Consider the following 5927-nt stretch of genomic DNA (forward strand, 5'->3'; position numbering starts at 1 on the left):
GCTCAAGCCAGCAATCTTGGGCTCAAGCCAGTGATCCTTGTTCAAACCAGATGAGCCCACACTCAAGCTGGTGACCTCGGGGTCTCGAACCTGGGTCCTCCCAGTCTGACGCTCTATCCACTGTGCCACCGCCTAGTCAGGCTGAAGAAACTATTTTTAAACAGGATGCTCTTAAATGACCAAAATTGCCAGAACATTCTGAAAAAGATGAGTAATAAACATTCTCTTCCAGGAAACTTTCTTTTTCTGTTGATTATATATTTATAGATTTAATTCATGTGTTACTGAAAACAACATACAGGGATATATGGAATGAAATAATTCTATAAAGTCAGATCAGCAAAGTATAAAGCCCACTTTTTTTTTTTCTGTATTTTTCTGAAGTTGAAAACGGGGAGGCAGTCAGACAGACTTCCACATGCGCCTGACTGGGATCCACCCGGCATGCCCACCAGGGGCGAAGCTCTGCCCATCTGGGGCGTTGCTCTGTTGCGACCAGAGCCATTCTAGCACCTGAGGCAGAGGCCACGGAGCCGTCCCCAGTGCCCGGGCCAACTTTGCTCCAATGGAGCCTTGGCTGCGGGAAGGGAAGAGAGAGACAGAGAGGAAGGAGAAGGGGAGGGGTGGATAAGCAGATGGGTGCTTCTCTTGTGTGCCCTGGCTGGGAATCGAACCTGGGACTCCCGCACGCCAGGCCAACGCTCTACCACTTAGCCAACCGGGCCAGGGCCTAAAGCCCACCTTTTAAATCAGATAGTAAATTTATTTTATTTAGCAATTGATTAAAACTATTACCAATATAAATATCTAAGGATAGGAGTTCCTTGAAATAATCCATACTGTATCCATCTGACTGAAGGCAGTCATACATTGAGGGACTCTTTTTTGGCTTTTGTTATAATTAAAATATCTCACAATAGCCTGACAAGGTTGTAGTGCAGTGGATGGAACATGGACCTGGGACACTGAAGACCTAGGTTTGAAACTCTAAGCAGGCGTCCCCCAACTACGGCCCGCAGGCCACATGCCACCCCCTGAGACCATTTATCCAGACCCCTGCTGCACTTCCAGAAGGGGCACCTCTTTCATTGGTGGTCAGTGAGAGGAGCACTGTATATGGCAGCCCTCCAATGGTCTGAGGGTCAGCAAACTGGCCCCATGTGTAAAAAGTTTGGGGATCCCTGCTTCTAAGGTCTCTGGCTTGAGTGTGGGTTCATCCAACTTGAGAGCAGGGTTGCTGTGTTGAATATGGGATCATAGACCCATGGTCACTAGCTTGAACAAGTGGTCACTGGCTTGGCTGGAGCTCCCCAGTCAAGGCCCATAGGAGAAGTAGTCTCTGAGCAACTAAAGTGCCTCAACTACTAATTGATGCTTCTCAACTCTTTCCCTTCCCGTCTTTCTCTCTCTCTCTTGCTAAAACAAATTCACAATATAATAGAGAAATTAGCACAGATTTTTGGTTTAGTGTTCAGAGTAACATAGTTTGAATTATGGTTTCATGAAATTCTCACCAAATGTAAGTTTTTATTTATTGTAGGTTTGTTTTGAGGTAAAAATTTAAATACTTGTGAAGTAGCTTAATATGGTAGTTGTGAAGAGGTACTGTATTTTCTTCAGATTGGCATCCTTCAATACCAGTCTTTCTTATAAAAATAAACATTCATACTGGTTCTGCCTGTATCTTTCCCATTCTTTTAGAAATATGCTTGTAGGTATTTAGTTAAATTTATGCATTTTCTGTTGCTTAGATATTTTATATATAACCTGTGGCTATTTTGAATACTTAACCCATATATTCTGAAGATGTTTTTATCTTAATTCATATAGGTTTGGTATAGATTTTAAAACTGCCATGCAATCATTCCACTACTCACAATATATAGATTATTTAATAATAATGTTAAAGCCTGACCAGGCGGTGGCACCATGGATAGAGCGTCAAACTGGGATGCAGAGGACCCAGGTTCAAGACCCTGAGGTCACCAGCTTGAGCGCGGGCTCATCTGGTTTAAGCAAAGCTCATCCGCTTGGACCCAAGGTCACTGGCTCGAGCAAGGGGTCAGTCAGTCTGCTGAAGGCCCACGGTCAAGGCACATATGAGGAAGCAATCAATGAACAACTAAGGTGTCGCAACAAAAAACTGATGATTGATGCTTCTCATCTCTCTCCGTTCCTGTCTGTCTGTCCCTATCTATTCCTCTCTCTACTCTCTGTCTCTGTAAAAAAAAAAAAGTTGCAATAACTCTTTGGAAAGATAATTATTTATTTATTTATTTATTTATTTTTGCATTTATCTGAAGTGAGAAACGGCAAGGCAGTATGTAGACAGACTCCCGCATGGGCCCTACAGGGATCCACATGGCATGCCCGCCAGGGGGCGACGCTCTGCTCATCTTGGCCATTGCTCAGTTGCAACTGGACTCATTCTAGTGCCTTAGGCGGGGCCATGGAGCAGGGGTCAGGAAGCTTTTTGGCTGAGAGAGCCATGAATGCCACATATTTTAAAATGTAATTTCGTGAGAGCCATATAACGACCCATGTACATTACGCATTATCCAATAAAAATTTGGTGTTATCCCGGAGGACAGCTGTGATTGGCTCCAGCCACTTGCAACCATGAACATGAGTGGTAGGAAATGAATGGATTGTAATACATGAGAATGCTTTATATTTTTAACATTATTTTTTATTAAAAATTTGTCTGCAAGCCAGATGCAGCCATCAAAAGAGCCACGTCTGGCTCGTGAGCCATAGGTTCCTGACCCCAGCCTTGGAGCCATCCTCAGCGCCCAGGCCAACTTTGTTCCAGTGGAGCCTTGGCTGCAGGAGGGGAAGAGAGAGATAGAGAGAAAGGAGAGAGGGAAGGATAGAGAAGCAGATGGGTGCTTCTCCTGTGTGCCCTGGCCGGGAATCCAACACAGGACACCCATACACCTGGCTGATGCTCTACCACTGAGCCAAGCGGCCAGGGCCAAAGGTAATTTTAAAAAGTATTTATTTATCTAGGTTGGAGGATGTAACCTGTAACTACACTGTCAAAGGGAATCGGTGTAAAATTATGACAGTTTGGCAGGCCCTCCCCATGGAGGCACTAGACCAAATCATAAGACCTAACCAGAAAACATCATGGAATAATACCAGTGTATATAGAGTGACTCTGTGATTTTGTCATGCAGGGTAGAATAACATTAGCTACAATCCGAAAAGACCAGAGTAACAGGCTTTATTGAAAGAAAGAAAAAAACCCTGTTGGGCACATCTCCAGGGAGAAGGGCACCAGTTACAGACTATGAGGTGAATTTTATAGGGCTTGGGAGAGCCTGAGGGGATACTCAGCCAAAAGTTCTGGTATGTTCCTGTTGGAATCCATGGGAGTTCAAAAAGACCAGATTAACAGGCTTTATTGAATGGAAGAAAGGAACCCTACTGGGCACTTCTGTGGGGAATTATACAGACTAGGGGCAAATTATATAGTGTTTGGGAGAGCCTGAGGGGATACTGAGTCAAAAGTTCTGGTATGTTCCCTTTTATGGTTTTAGAATTTCAGCTTTCTGGAATCTCCTTCTTGGGGCAGGTTGACCAGCTTCTTGGAATTCCTCTGTCTCAGGGGCGATAGTCCAGTAAGGGTGAGGTCAGGCAGATAAGCAGAAGATCAAGAGGGCAGTTTGGAATTCACATATCTATCATTTCTCAACTCTGTGGTTACATATAAAAGAAAAGGCAGTTATTAATTTTATAATAAATGGTGAAGAGTGATGAGAAAGAGGAAAAAAATCAGAAAATTATTGTTTCTTCTGGAGAGAACTCAAGAAAAGAACCTTGCCAAGCCAAGTCCCCATCCAGTTATGGAGGTCATCAATTTCCATGATGTAAGGTCTGAAGCAGGCAATGTCTTTGAAAACCTGAGTGAGGAAGTAAAAAAATTTGCAAGGTAATAATTGTGAATTGCTTGCTGTGAGTGCCAAGTGGACAGAGTGACATGGTGATACATGGTCTCCTGGATGAGCCTCATGAGATGTGCTGGTCTGGTTCCTCTCGAATGGGAGGACATGTGGAGATTTTTAGAGACAGGGTACCTGTTGGTGTAAGTTTTTAGAAGGACTGAATATGTGTGGTTTAAAAGGAAGGGAGTTTGGAGAACATTCAGGAGGGAACTTCTCGGGCTGAGGGGCGGCTTCTTCCTGCTGTCATCCCTTCCTATTTGATATTTCCCTTGTGAAGTTCTCCTTGGGGTATTGAGGAATAGGAGTGTAGGAGCATTTGACTGTAGGTAGTCCTAGAGATTTCTCTCATCTGGGCCTGTAGGAACTTGATAAAGAAGGGGGTAAGTATATGAGGATCAGTAATGCAGAAATAAGGAGGGTTGTATAGTGGGGGCGAAAGTTCTTCCATGGTAAAGTTAGAGATATTCTTTCCTGGCAGCCCTGGAGAGAGAAGTTAGCTTGAGCTAAAAAAAAAAAATCTCATGTCCGTTTGTAGGCTCTTCTTCGGCCAAAAAGACCCAGCGATCTTGTCCCCTTACTATGTGAAGGGTAAAAAGATTGAAAAGCATTAAGATGTGGATGCTATTCATTCTCCGAGTTCTTCAGGGATACGGGAGAGCTTTAGGGTTAGGGGACCTGTAGGGTTGAAAGATAGGATTTAGGAGGTTTGCTGATATACGGTTTCAGATTTTTATGTTTCATGAGGGCAGGTTTCAGGGTTCGTGTGTAGGGTTAGGTAGATTTTTCCAGTTGTCTGATTGGTGAAGGTCTGCATGCGGTTCTGTAAGAAACTAGTGAACAAATGTAAGAGGCAGGGTTTAAAAGTTAGAAAAGTAAATAGGAGAGTGAGTGGACTAATGAAAGGCAATAGTCAAGGCAACCAGTTTGTGGGAAACCACTGATACCATGACTCGGTTTATTTTTTATGAATTCACTGGGCTTCAGAGAGAAAGAGAGAGAGAGAGAGAGAGAGTGAGAGGATAAGACAGGGTAGAGGCCCGTCCTCCTACTTCTAGATCTATTTTTATAGAAATTTGTAAAGCAACAAGAAGAAGAATTACCTGTATAGCTCATTTGGTCCTTAGATTGACAGGGAGTGTACTAGGAACTGGAAGAGGCTCATGGGGTGGGATTAGGTTGATATTTGGGGTAAGATAGATTAGGGTACAGGTTTCTGTTCAATTAGTAGGGAGACAAATATAGGTGTTCCTCCTACACAGGTAGAAAGCCTCTGATTGGGTGAGACAGGCTGAGAGGTGAATAGAAAATAGAGGGACAAGGAGTCAGTTTTGTTTCTCTGTTTCTGAGCTCCAGATGGTCAGGGTAGAGGAAAGAGTCATCCTTAGCAGCAGTGGGAATTGTCAGGATCACAATGTGTGGACCTGTCCATGTGAAAGTCAGTCCTTGGGTGATGTAATGCTGGAAGAGCCTCTTGGACAGTTTTTGAAAAAATTGCTGAGTAACCTGTAAATCCTGCAAGTACTTAGGGAAAGGATGGTTACATTTCTACATTTTGCAGTTAGAGTTTAAGTCCTAGTGACCACTGCTTCTAGCTGGAATTAGCAGCAGGTCCCAGCCTACAATAGGCATGGGGCATTGAGACAAGAGGAATAACGGAGATACTATATATTAAATACTACACTTGATCTTAGCCAAAAGGCCGAGAAGCGACACTATATATTAAATAAAGTAACACAATTCAACTGTCAATACCCATAGTAGAGATCTTTGAGGGATAAATAAAAGTCAAATATTCAGGCAAGGCATAGTAAATGGCCCTTGTGTTTATAAGAAATGAGATTAGTTTATCTGCTACTTGGAAGAAATACTTTAGGTTAGTGAACGATGTCCTCGGGCCTTCGGTGGCAATTCCCAGCATGCTGGGCAAGGTCAGGTCACAGGTAGCTGGAGCAGGGCTAGAAGAGACTGAAACCTCCCTCC

At 43.5% G+C, this 5927-nt stretch overlaps 1 pseudogene; it reads right to left on the reverse strand.

The window, feature by feature from the left end:
- Window positions 1–5519: 5519 nt before the first annotated feature.
- On the reverse strand, window positions 5520–5658 carry LOC136332550 (U2 spliceosomal RNA; annotated as a pseudogene).
- Between the last annotated feature and the right edge of the window lie 269 nt (window positions 5659–5927).

This window comes from Saccopteryx bilineata, chromosome 3, assembly GCF_036850765.1.
Source record: "Saccopteryx bilineata isolate mSacBil1 chromosome 3, mSacBil1_pri_phased_curated, whole genome shotgun sequence".
Lineage (NCBI taxonomy): Eukaryota > Metazoa > Chordata > Mammalia > Chiroptera > Emballonuridae > Saccopteryx > Saccopteryx bilineata.